This window comes from Dasypus novemcinctus, chromosome 14, assembly GCF_030445035.2.
Source record: "Dasypus novemcinctus isolate mDasNov1 chromosome 14, mDasNov1.1.hap2, whole genome shotgun sequence".
In the NCBI taxonomy this organism is placed as follows: domain Eukaryota; kingdom Metazoa; phylum Chordata; class Mammalia; order Cingulata; family Dasypodidae; genus Dasypus; species Dasypus novemcinctus.
In genome coordinates this window covers 94,954,987-94,969,487 of record NC_080686.1, presented here as the reverse complement: position 1 = coordinate 94,969,487, position 14,501 = coordinate 94,954,987, and positions in this window count along the sequence as shown.

Here is a 14,501-nt window from a genome sequence, read left to right as displayed (position 1 = left end):
ATATTTCATGGTCTCTTGAAAAGACACATACTATTCTCTATTTTTGGTCATAAGTGAATAAGGTCTAACTCATTTATTTCTTACTTAGATTTCTATATATTTACTAAACTATAGGCCTAATTCATCTAATATGGGCTAAAAGGAGGTTAATTAAACTACTTAAGTATTATATTTTTATCTTTGTTCCTTAAATTATGTTTAGATTGTGCTTTATCAATTTAGATGCCATACAATTTGGTTCCTTAAAGACGTTAATGTCTTCAGCAAATACTGCACGCTTTATTTCAATAAAGTAACTTATTATATCAAATTTACAGCATTTTGCCCTGGATCAAGCCTTATGTTTCATCATTTATAGTAGCATTACTGTTTTTTCTTTGTTTGCGTTTGCCTTGTAGTTTGCTCCTTTCTTTTCCTTTGAGTTTTTCTGCTTACCTTTGTTTTAAGACTACCTCTCATATATAACATATAATTAGCTTTTGTTTTGTTAACCTGAGAGTTCTTTTCTTTTTATAGTGAATTTATTCTAATCATATATTTTCATTTGCCAATATGTTTCTTTTTGTTCTATTTTATTTATCTTATTTAATATTTTTCTTTTTGCGTTTAATACATGGTTTTTATTTTTTTATTTTTAAGATTTATTTTTTATTTATTTCTCTCCCCTTCAACCCCTCCTCCCCCCAGTTATCTGCTCTCTGCGTCCATTCACTGTGTCCACTTGTATTCTTGTCAGCGGCACCCAGACTCTGTCTCTTTTTGTTATGTCATTTTGCTGTGTCAGCTCTCTATGTCTGTGGAGCCAATCCTGGGCAGGCTGCACTTTTTTCATGCTGGGTTGCTCTCCTTACGGGGTGCACTCCTTGTGCGTGGGGCTCACCTACATGGGGGACACCCCTGCGTGGCATGGCACTCCTTGCACACATCAGCACTGCGCGTGGACCAGCTCATCACATCTGTCAAGGAGGCCCTGGGTTTGAACCTTGGACCTCCCACGTGGTAGGCAGACGCCCTAGATAGTTGGGCCAAATCCGCTTCCCTAATGCATGGTTTTTAGATGTTAAATCTTTTAGCATGCTCTCTATTTTTTCTGCAAGTACATTTGAAAGCTTTAAGGTCTGTCTTAATCCTTTTATAGTTTCTTTTATGACTAGGCATACTGTTTTTTATCACTTTTAGACAGTTTTTACTGAACCTTCACTATGAAATTTAATTTTTATTATTCCACATTATCTTTCCTTCTATAGTTCCCTTCAACTGTACAATTTTGGTTAATTATATTATTATTCTTAATTCTTTTAATGGTTACATTGTTACCTTCAGAGTATTTTTAACAAGGGTGAATGGATACTACATTCCCTGATTCTGGACTTGTTTGAAAATATCTTTCTGTTTTCTTTATATTTGAATGATACCTAGCTTTGCCTGAATGTCCATGCTTATTCTATGTTAAGCTCTATTGGGCTATAATATGACATTTCAACCTATAAAATCAGGCCTTTTTCTCAAGAATATTTTACGAATACATATTTTTAAACCTTTTTCTTCTGAATTTGTTATTTTTTAGAAGAAAAACAACTAGCAAATGCTAACTCCCTTATTTTGTCTTCTATTTTTCATTTCTGACTTTAATCTTTTTAAATTCTTCATTTCCCTTCATTTTTTCCCCCCTGAGATGACTCCTTTGTCTGTTCATTGTTTTACTAATTGTCTGCTTGTTATTGTTGTTTTTGCTTGTTGTCTGCTCATTGTTTTCTTTTGCTCAATGTCTGCTCATTGTCTGCTTGCTGTTTGTCTTCTTTAGGAGGTAATAGGAACCAAACCTGGGACCTCCCATGTGGGAAGTGAGTGTTCAACTGCTTAAGCCACATCCACTCCCTCCCCTTCATTTTGTTTTGGTTGCTTTTCTTGAAAACTTTCATCTCTATTCTCATTGTAGTTAAGCAGTGGTTTTTTTTTTTGTTTGTTTGTTTGTTTTTGCTATTTCCACTGTGATCATAAATTCTGTGGTGGCCACTTATGTTTTGTGCCCCTGCTTTAAGCAGGCCATTTTAAAATTAAGAACTTTTACCTTGAATAAAAGGAGGAAATGGTAAAGACAAATGAGTTTATATGGCTAAGAGACTTCAAAATGAGTTGGGAGGTCATCAGATGGGTCACGCTTATGCACGTCTCAGCAGGATCCCAGAGACAGTGAAAGTAGATACAACTCCAGGTAGTGGTGCTCCTGAGGGCTATGGAGACACCCAGGTCCTACGGTACAGCTCCAGGGTTTGGTGCCTTGCCAGTGGGTCCTACTTTGGAATTTGTGCTCCTGAGTATGATGGAGTTGGACTCAGATGCGACCTTGCTGCACATGCCTCTTCTGTCCCTTTTATTGAACCTGTGGTTGGTGCTGGGGTTGGAGTATGCCCAAGAGTCTTGATTCTCTGGGCTGTCCATGTGTCAGCTAGGCCCTGAGTCTCAGCAGAGTTGCAGCACCTACTTAACCCAGGTCAGCTGACAGGGAGATGAGGATGGACAACCACCACACCAAGGAACTGAGAGAAGATACAGCTGCAGGCAGGAGAGTCCCATCCATCAGCCATGTGGGATTGAAGTCCCCTCTCAATTGAGAGGTGGAATGGGCATTGTCTTCCCAGGGTCCTCAGGATGGGGAAATAAAATATGGACTGGAGTGGACTTACTGGTATTCTACTATAGAGTTATTGTGACTCTAGCAATGGATGAACTTCTATCGTTGATGTAGAGAAAGTGGCCACTGGAGTTGCTGAAGGTAGGGAGAGGGAAAAGAGATATGATATGGGGTATTTTCGGGATTTGGAGTTGTCCTGAATCATATTGCAGGGACAGATGCTGGACATTATATATCTTGCCATAACCCACTGAATGGACTGGGAGAGAGTGTAAAGTACAATGTAAACTATAATCCATGCTGTGTAGAAGTGCTCCAAAATGTATTCATCAAATGCAATGAATGTACCACACCAATGAAAGAAGTTTTTGATGTGGGAAAAGTGGAGGGTATAGGGAGTGGGGCATATGGGAACCTCCTATATTTTTAATGTAACATTTTGTATGATCTACGTATCTTTTAGAAATAAATAAAAATATATTTAAAAATAATAAAATTAAGAACTTTTGATTTCATGGAGAGCTGTTAGGTCATCATTTTCATGGCCTAATATTTCTGGTGTTATCTTCCTTACTGTTCGTTTATTATGCAAGAATTAGGCCTTGGCCTTCTGGTTGTCAGTGTGCAATTCTTCCCACTATCTTATTTTCATAAAGTATTTGAGACTATTTAATAAGCTTCAAATCAACTAGATCAGAAGAATCCCACTCCCCATCTCACCACCGCAGTCTGTTTTTCATCAGAAGTAGGAGAAGCTAGCCATTCTAACATACTTAATTACATTCAAGCAATCTGTAATTGGACATGAAATTTATCTTAATTCAATTCAAGGAAAAAGTCTCTTTGAGAACCTCTTGCCTGCAATAAAATGTGGTGATACTAACAGAGAAGACAATGGCTTATTTAGTATAAATATGTCCCTAATATTTGAAAATAATAATCATTCCAGTAATGATCTCATGAAATCCTTGAAATAATATTCCTGTGAGGTAGACAGGTCTGATATCTCTATTTTACAGATGAACAGACTGAATATTGAATGCCCGGGCTCGGGTCCAAGACCTAGTAGGACTTAGCAATGTAGACTGGTTAAGGATAAGAAGTAGAGGCTGGATTCAGAGAAATGGAGGAAGCTGACCTTGCAGTATGAATGTCATCTTTGTCTAGAGACCAAGATATCAAGTGTGAATGGCTGAGTGAGGCACCATGAGTCTGGCTTGATGCAGACAGTCACTATGAGCTGAGGTCATGTCCTAACACTCACCCATTTCTGGACACTGATCCCTCTTGGACTTTTGTTCTCCCTGTTTGATCCTTTTTGTCTTGCCTTTCAAGGAATCAACTCTACCACCTTTTTACTCAGGCTCTGGGCCTCTTCTTCCAGTCATTCACTCCATCCTGATATTGGCCTTTGTGGCAGTTTGATACTTTTTATGAATTCCAAAAAGAGGTATTGGTTATGTGTGTAAACTGATCTGTTCCTCTGGGCACGATACCCTTTGACTGTATTAAATTCAAAGGTTTTACATTTACTTGATTAGGTTAAAATTAGGACTTTTACTCAACCATGTCATTAGGGCATGCAGGGTTGAGTCCCTGCCTCCTTGGTGCACTATATAAATGGACACTCAGTCAAGGAGACAGAAGATACACAGAGGAAGGAAGCGCCATAGACATGGAAGAGAATTCTGCAGCCCCGGGAAGAGAGATGATCCATTTACCTGAGAGTTTACAGCGGACCTTGTGAAGAGAAAAGAGCAGCTGAGCCCAGAAAGAAACAAGTCTTCCAGCCTAAAGCTGAGATCGGAAGAAGCTGGGACCATGGGGCCTTAAGAGGAAAAAGGAAGGGTAAACTCTCACAGACATCACCAACCATCTTGTTTCAACATGTGGCAACAGATTTGGTTGAGGAATTAGCCTTGAATTTGACTCTTTAGGGCCTTGTAACTGTAAGCTGCTACCCCAAATAAATACCTTTTAGACAATCCAAAGATTTCTGGTACTCTGCATTCAGCACCCCTTTGGCTGACTAACACAGCCTTTTAAATTAAATCATCTTGCTCAGACTTCATGTTAAAGGAAGTAGTAAAATACTACCTGAAACAGAAGCTTCTATCTTCACTCTTCTGTCAAATGACCTTCTCACTGCCCATGCGTTTTTATTTCTGGTTCTTATCTCCCTGTGTCTTGATCCATTGGCTACACACTTCCATTTCTATATTTTGGAGCATACCTCTAGCTTCAGTAACTTATTTGGACTTCTCTTTTAAAAACAGGGGCAATTACTAGTGAAGAAGAATGGTCCATTGATGGTCCCTTGATATCGGTGACTGTGCTTATGAATCTTTTGAAATGGAAACTTGGCATAGTATTATAGGGTGCCTAAGAGTTGCCTCCGGGGAGCCTCCTTGTTGCTCAAATGTAGCCTCTCCCTAAAACAAACCAGCATAGAAATGCATTACCTCAGCGTGGGATATGACCTGCAGGGATGATCTTCCCTGGCACCAAGGGATTACTATGAAGCACCAACTAGCAATGCAAATGGAAAAAGACCTTGTCTAAAGGGGGAAAAGGTAAAGACAAATGAGTTTATATGGTTAAGAGACTTCAAAGTGATTTGGGAGGTCATTCCAGAGGTTACACTTATGCATGTCTCAGCAGGATCTCATTAACTGCCAAAGTAGATACTACCCCCAAAAATGGGACTCCTGAAGGCTCTGGTGACATCCAGATGCTATAGTCAGGGCAGATAGCTCAGGTGTTTGGTGCCTTGTCCGTGGGCCCTACTTTGGGATTTGTGCTCCCCAGGGTGACAGAGTTGGACCCGGTTGTGGTTTCCCTACACATGGCTCTTCTTTTCTTCTATGTGAACCTATAATTAGTACTAGAGTTGGTAGGTGTACATCCAAGAAACTTATATCTTTGGACTGTCCATGTGCCAGCTGGGCCTCAAATCTCAGTGGAGTTGCAACATCTACTCTCCAGTTCATTGGTCTCACCCAGGACAACTAACAAGGAGGTGATGATGGACAACTCTCATACTAAGGAACCGAGACAGTCTACAACTGCAAGTAAGAGAGTCCCACCCATTGGCCCTATAGGTACAGCCCCCTCTCAATTGGAGGTGGAGTGGATATCACCATCTCAGAATCCTCAGGATTGGGGAGTGAACTATGGACTCAAGTAGACTTACTGGTATTCTGCTATAGACTTATTTGATTCTAGCAATGGAAGAAATTATATCATTGATGTGGAGGCCGTGGACACTGGAGATTCTGAGGGCAGAGAGAGGGAAAAGCAGGTGTAATGCGGGGGCATTTTTGGGACTTGGGAATTGTCCTGAATGACATTGTAATGACAGATACAAGCCATTATATATCTTGCCATATCTTACAGAATTGGGTGGGAGAGAGTGTAAACTACAATGTAAACTTTAATCAGTACCAGTGGCAATGCTCCAAAATGTGTTCATCAATTGCAATGAATGTATCACACTAATGAAAGATGTTATCAGTGTGGGAAAATGTGGGTGGTGTGGGGAGCAGGGCATATCGGAATCCCCTATATTTTTTATGAGACATTTATGTAACCTAAATATCTTTAAAAAAAATAGGTGTAATACAATGGCATTTTGGGACACTGGAATTGCCCTGAATGATGTTACAGTGATGGATGCAGGCCATTATATATCTTGTCATAACTTACAAAAAAATGTGTAGGAGAGAGTTTAAACTGTATTGTAAACTCTAATCCACACTTAGTGGCAATGCTCCAATTTATGTTCAATTGTAACAAATGTACCTCACTAATGAAGGATGTTAATGTAGGAAAGTATGGGAGGGGTAGGACCTGGAGCATATGGGAATACTCTACACTTTTTATGTAACATTTATGTAATCTAAGTTTATTTATTTTTTTATTCAGGTGCACTAGGTCAGTAATTTATTCAGGCAGGGAGGGATGAGAAATGGGAGAAAATAACAGATCAGGGGTCCCAGGTAGAGAAGAAGGAGTTGAAAAGTGATAAAGCAGGCCAATTTATAGACTGCAATTCCCCGCTATAGGTTATAAATCTCCAGATTTACTTGCGTGGCCATATGGCAGAGGAAAAACAGTGAGAGCAGTGTGCAGAGGGCAGGAATGGGTCCAGAGGTGAGAGAGAGTGAGAATGCTCATTCAGGCCTTATGAGTGGCTTTTTGAACTGTTAATTATCCCACCCCTTTGCTAAATGGCAGGGGAGGAGTTCTAGCTGTTTCCTATTTTGGTTGATTACCTCACCTGTCAATTCCCCCATGAGGGCCTGTAGCAGTTAGATATAGTTATGAATTTCAAAAATAGATATTGGATTATGTTTGTAATCTGGTCTATTACTGGGCATGACTGAGTTATGGTTAGGGCTTTGATTGGGCCATGTCATTAGGGCATTGAGTCCCCAACCCTTGGTAGGTGGGAACTCACAGATAAAACACATGGAAAAGAAGAGAGTTGAGAGGTTTCTGATGTTGGAGCTTTGATGTAGGAGTTCGATGCTGAAGACTTAACCTGGAGCCCTGGGAAGTAAGCACACAGAGGAAAAATAATCCAGCCCCAGGAAGAAAGGAACTTTGAACCCAGAGAAAAGCAAGCCCCAGGAATGTAGGAACCAAGGAAGCCTGAACCCTCACAGATGTTGGCAGCCATCTTGTTCCAAACAGACTTTGGTGAGGAAAGTAACTTATGCTTTATGGCCTGGTATCTGTAAGCTCCTACCCCAAATAAATACACTTGTAAAAACCAACCAGTTTCTGGTATTTTGCATCAGCAACCCTTTGGCTGACTAAGACAGAGCCCAATGATAAAGTCCTTGGGTAATATCCAGGGCTTCTCCTGGCTTCCAGATGAAGTCTTTGTTCTGAATGGCAGAATCTTAGGGAGAGTCTTTCAGCAACCATCAGGATCCATTCCGGATCCATCTATTGATTTCCTATCTTATTAGCCTGCTTCATTCCCCCCATGGAGAGTTTACATGTTTAATCTTAAGGGGTGCTGAAGAGAGATGATCATTCTTCTGTAGCTACTTCCTGCTGGTTAGGAGCAGTAGCAGTAGGCCCTACCTGACAAGGTGTAAAACCCTCCTGCTAGTCTATCTTGGTTGGAGGAAGATGGATCTGGCATCCTGGGCAAAGCTGGATGAAGTTTCCATATGGCTAACAAGATGTTGATTCTGGAAGAAATAGACTTGATTAGAATCTTGAGAATATTTAGTCTCATTAAGAGGACACTGGACCACAGAAGTAGAAAAGGCCAGGTACCTGCAAATGCTGCATTTTCCCAAAGTTGATGGGAAACAGTATTCTTCCTTGGTTATTTTATGCTCTTGCTTAACTCTAGGGAGAGATTGCAATAAACAATGGGGTTTGGTATAAATTGTTAATTCCAGTTCCTATGGTAGAGGAGAAGAATGAGAAGAGGCATTGCCCTTTTTAGTTAAGGTATAGGAGATGAAAATAGACAAGGTTTCTTAAAGGGAAGTCTGGTTTGACTTCTCCCTAGCAATAGGCATTTGGGCTTGAGTTAGATGGAACAGCTGACTTTGACATAGACACTACACTTTTTATGTAACATTTATGTAATCTAAGTAGTTTTAAAAAAAAGTAAAAGAAAAATAAATAAAGCTCAATAAACCTTAAGCCCTTTCACTTAGCCAGAGCCTGAACATTACATTTTTGTAAAGCCCTTTGCTCCAAACAGAATTACTCTCTAAATCAGTTTGGTTTGGTAAGGCTGAGATGGGTCAGGTCAGTTTCTCAGGCTTCAATCCAATGCAGGGAGTGTGGCCAGTCAGTATACCTATGGCTTACCACTTAGATTCCATGTTTGATCATGATCTTAGCTTGGGTCTTCAGCTGGGAGTTCACAGAAGTAGGTACAGGCTTAGAAGGGCATGATATTGGCAAACAGAGAAGTCTGCTCTAACTGACCTGCTATGATTCATGATGACAGGTCATCTTTAATCAATAAGGCAAGACACATGTCTGAAGGATCCAAGTTGCTGGGTTGGTGGATGTTTAAGGACTTGCATGAGGTAAAGGCTCTAATAATGATGAATGTCTACATTCCCACTATCATCTCAGCCACAGGAGCAGGGTAAAGGGATTTCTCAACAAGGGGAATGAATGACTGACCAGTAGCTGAGAACAGAAAGGCTATAGTGCATGGCTAGCCAATTGTAGTATGACTAGTGATTCTTTTCCTACAAACAGAATTGATTACCTTATTTGATCTTCTCTCATAGAAAAAATAAACATATAAATCTGTCATCAAACATTTGCTATTCTAGATTCTGAGAGCTGTAAGAATCAAGTAAAACCCTATTCCTGCTGCTCACCATCTGAGTCATTGTTTTCTGCTGGTTAAAATGAGGGAATTGAGCAAGAAGACAACTTAGGTCTACTTCTAATTCTCTTTTTCTGTAATTATTGCTAGTATCACATATTTTATTGAATATTTACATGCCTATCTAACCTAGAACAATGTGAAATACTTTTTTAATATCATGAAAATGTAGCATACAAGCAAAATGCACAAATCATAATTTTACGGCTCAATGAAATATTTCCAAAAGAACACACCAGTAAAACTATCACAAAGAAACGAAACATTCTACTACCTTGGAAGCCCTGACATGTTCCCTCCCCCAAAGGCAAATATCATCCCTTACATCATCATTTTACCTGATTTTGAATTTTATACAAAATGGGATCTGGCTGTTTTTTGATTATTTTAGTGTGCGGCTTCTTTTGTTCAACATTATGTTCATGAAATTCACGTTGGTGCATGTCGTTTTTGTTTGTTCATTTTCAATGTAGTACTGTATTCAAGTATATAAATATACCACCGTTCATTTATTTATCCTATTGGTGATGGGCTTTTGGGTTGTTTCCAAAAGCCTATCAACATATAATGCTAATTTAAGCCAATTTGTACATATATTTTGTGCAAATATGTGCTTCTTGCAATTGGATGTATATCTCACAATGACATTTCTGCAAGATCCAGATTATGTATATTTAACCTCAACGTGTAATGCCCATTTTCAAAGTGGGTGTAACTATAGTGCCATCAAAGGAGTACAGGGCTACCACTTGTTCCACATTTTCACAAAACGTTGTTGTCACTTCTGACTTTTAGTCATCATGCTAGTTATGAGATTGTACCTCATTATGGCTTCAACTTAGATTTCTCTGATTACTACTGATTTTGAATATGTTTTCAAGTTTTTTGAACATTTGAATGTATATTTTCTGAAGTTCCTGTTCAAATCTTTTCTTTTCAAGATTTATTTATTTATATTCCCCGCCACCCGCAGCTTGTTTTTTGCTGTCTGTTCTCTGTGTCCATTCACTGTGTGTTTTTTCTGTGTCTGCTTGTCTCCCTTTGTTGCATCATCTTGCTGTGTTAGCTTTCCACAGTGCGCTGGCCATCAGCTTTCCATGGCGCATGGGCTGTCAGCTCTCTGTGGTGCACAGGTCAGTTGCCTTCACAAGGAGGTCCTGGGACGCGAACCCAGCGCCTCCCATATGGTAGTTGGGAGCCCAACTGATTGAGCCACAGCCGCTTCCCTGCCCTATTTTCTATAAGGTTGTTTGTCTTTTTTTAAGAAGTGATTTATAGGAGTCCTTTATACATTCTGAATATGAGCTCTTTGATGGTCATGTGTAGTATCTTATCCCAGTCTCTCCAACTTGCCTTTGTATCTCTTAATGTATATTCTGTAGACCACCAGTTTTTAATATAAAGTTAGTCCATGTTTGTATTTTTCTTCATGGTTAATGTTTTTCCAGTTCTGCTTAAGAAATCTTTGCCTCCCCTAGAGTCGCGAACATATTATGTTATCACCTAGCAGTTTTGTTGATTTATTTTTCACATTTAGAACTACAGCTGTTTTGGAATTGGTAATTTTTATGGAGGAATTGAGATTCATAATTTCCATATGGATATTCAATTGGCCTACACCTTTTATTAAGAAAAATGCCCTTCTACACTGCCCTGTCATTTTTGTGATAAATGCATGGGTCTTTATTTTTCTGCTTTGCTCCATTAATGTATTTGTCTATCCTTGTGCAACTATTACGCTGTCTTATTACTGTAGCTTTATAATAAGCCTTTGTATATAAAAGTATAAGTCTCTCTCTTTGATCTTCATTGTGATTTCATATAATTTTGGAATCACTTTGTCAATTCACACACACACACATGCTTGGATTTTAATTTGCATTTTATTGATTCTAGACAGTGCTATTTATGCAGGTACAGGAAAAAATAGATAATAGAAAGTAGTACAGAATGCCTTGAAATAGAAAAATGCTGCTATGGAAACTTGATTTACAGAGAAGAGGCATTATAGATCAGTGGGGGAAAGGAGCAGCTAATCAATAAATGTATTGACATAGTAGGCTACCACATATGTAAAAAAAATTATTTTATTTCTTCATATAAAACCAACCAAAGAAAACTTTCCAGGAATCAAAAAGCATCAAACTGAAAGAAAAAAATAAAAATTTTTAAGAATATAAAATCAAGACTCTTTTGATATGCTGGGTAAAGGAAGAGTTTCTTAAGATATATTAAAAAAAAACATATATCATAAGGGAAAAGATTGATTACTACATCAAAATTAAGAACTTCTGTACATCCAGAGACATTTTGAAGAAAATGAAAATATAAGCCTCAAAATATGGTATCTGAAACACTTATAACCAAAGATTAGTATCCAGAGTATACAAAGAATACTTATAAATAAACAAAGAAAATAGAAAGCAATAAAAAAAAATGAACTAGGTGTATTTGAAACCAGGTGCATTTACTTCTTGCTTCTTAATTCTACGGTCTTTCCATTACATCATTCAGCCCCCAAATAAGTAGAAAAGGTGGTCCAGAGACCCCTGGTCCCTTATCCTCTCTCCTCTACTTCAGTGGTTCCTAACTGGGGAAGGTTTTGTCCCTCAGGGCACATTTTGCAATGTCTGGAGGCATTTTTGGTTGTTACAACCTGGTGAGGGATGCTACTCGAGTGTAGTGAGTAGAAACAGGGCAGGACCCCCACTCACTACTCCCCCCCAAAATTGTTCAATTCACAATGTCAGTAGTGTTGAGGCCAAGAAACCCTGCTAGAACCTAAACCACCTTGTTTCTTCTCATTGGACTCAGTCCTGTCACGTCTTCTGCCACAGTCAGATTTGTTTTGGATTCCATCCCTCTGGCACCTTTTGGAAGATGGGGATTGGCAGGAAAGAGTAAAACCCATGAGGAGCCTTGGCACCCATCCAGGTGAGAAATGATGTGGATTTGAACTAAGCACTGTTGATAGAGAATTGCTTCTCCAGTTAGCCTTCCTGCTACATTTCCCTAGTATTTGTTGAGGGTAAGCATGGCAACTATGTAATTAAGCAATGTTGCTTATGGTACATATGACCCCTAAAAAGTAAACTACATCAGGACTGGGATAACCATGCATCCCTCATTGGTATTTCATTGTTTGTACTTCCTTGAGTCCAGTGTCCCTTGTACCTGGGTACATCCCCCGTGGGGACCCTGACGCCATGCCTATGGAATTGTTATGAGATATTGGTCCCTGTGGAGCATGAGGTTTTTAAGCCTAGGTGCTCAGACCCAGGCAATGTGAGACTTGTATTCTTGCATCTGAGTCATCGTCTGGGAAGTCAAGGAGATAGCTCTATTTTTTTGCAAGGATGCCTGTAGAAGACTCTCCTGGCAAGCGCTGGCTGCTTTCCTTTATCCTTCTAAGTGAATCTGTTACCATGTGTGGTCTAGGGCAGTCTTTTGCATTTGAAAGTTTAGTGACCCTAACAAGACACTGTGATGAGCTCTGCAGAAACTCTTGTGCTATGCTTTATTATTTCTATAAAAACCTGCATTCTTATCTGCAGGTCTGGAACCCTCGTGCCACTACAGCACTTTTGGACCAGCTATTGTGGACTGATTTTGCTGTCCTTACCAGCCTAACTCACCATTTGAACGTGTAATAAATAGTGATATTGTTTTCATTTCAATCTACTCTGGAGGCCAGCAGTAATACTTGTATGTTAGAAACATTCAAATGGATTTGAAGATCCTTCTGTATTTTCAAAGTGCTATCACAGTTACGATATTGTATTTTTTTTTCTCAAAAAAAATACTGAGTTGGCATCATCCTCATTTCATATTGAGAAATTTAGGCTTGAAAATGTTCAGTGGCTTGGCCAGTGACACAAAAATAAACAGCAGAGCCATACTCTGACCCTGGTTCCCCAGCGCTCAGTTCAGTTTTCCTGGCACTCCCACATAAAACAGAAGGTATTGGCCGTGTCAGACTGAGCCTCGGTGCCAAGGGAAGCCAGTCTAAACTGATTTTGTTTTAGATGACTGTTAGAGATACACACCCCCACAGCCACAGGAAAACTTGCCAGATCTTTTGAGTGCTCTTCAACCTTCCTGTTGAAAAAGGAAACTCTACTTCCTCTTCACTTAACACTCATGTCACAGCTTTGATGAGGGCCTTGTCACAACTGGCAACATTTTTTATTCAACTGAAATCTGCTCATGAATATACAAAAATGCAAATGACAATGCACACCCTTAACTGTGTAGTAGCTGCCTCTGGCCCTCTAGCACTCTTGTGTCTTCCTTGCACAGTGGCAAGAGAATGTGGTCTCTCCTGAAGACCAGTTTTGCCTTTTGACATCTGTGAACTATTAACATGATGGCTGGCATTTCTGATAAAGGGAGGCCTCCTTCTTGGGCTCTTATTCTTTATCTGAAATTGAAAAGATTAAAAATATCCCCATAAAGATTTAAGTGATAGGATCTTAGAACTGAAAATCACCAATCTTCTCATTTTATTCCCTAACTCAGTGGGGAAACTGAATTCCAGAGAAGTAAAACCATTTTGCCAAGATCACATGGCTCACACAAGGAATTCCTTAGTCATAATTTGCTAAGCTTCTCTACCATAGACACCACAATCTCTCATTTGAAAGTTTTGCATTCTTGTCTCTTTATTGTTTTTTTTTAATTAAAAAATATTTTATTGCTATAATATGATGCTTCTGGAGTGTCTTTTTGAATCCCACAATAAATTACAAGCACAACCTACCAAACTAAAAAGAAAATATACATTTAGCACGGGTCACCACTTGGAAATGCTCTACTCTGTAATATAAAACAAAGCCATGTCAGTGGAAATAAGAGATGGAAATAGCCTGTATGTAACAAGTGTAATCATTAGACTCTAGATTTACTGGAGCACTGGACTGAGAATAGCCTATATTCATTGTTAATTTATAATATTTTAAAAATCCAGTATGGTCTGGATTGATAATTGACCTTTTACCAGGTTAGTTCTTCTGAATGCTCAGATTCAGAGGCTCATAATCAGGTAGGCAAAAGTCCACAAGTAAAATGCATATATGTGAGAATAATGGGACCCATATTGTACCTTAGCGGCATATCCCATTCTTAACTGGTTAGTTAGAATATTTGATTGTTTTCCACTTGTTGACCACATGCTATGTACAACACAGTGTGATGAATGCTCTGGGAGACAATGATGTAAAAGAGACATAGTGCCAGCTTGTGCAGTGTGTGCACTCTAATAAGGCAACCAGCGTGTAAGCAAATATGTGAATGAGCTGATGACTTCAAATTGATATCGCTGGCTATGAAGTCTCATCTGAAATCCAGACTCTAATTTCCAGTTCTTGGATATTAGGGTCATTTGAATTTCTTCTTGGAACACAAAAAATACATTTAAACTAAATATTTTATTGCCATCCCTCAACAATTGAAGAAGCCTACACATTTTCTCTCTTTCATATTCTCTCCACA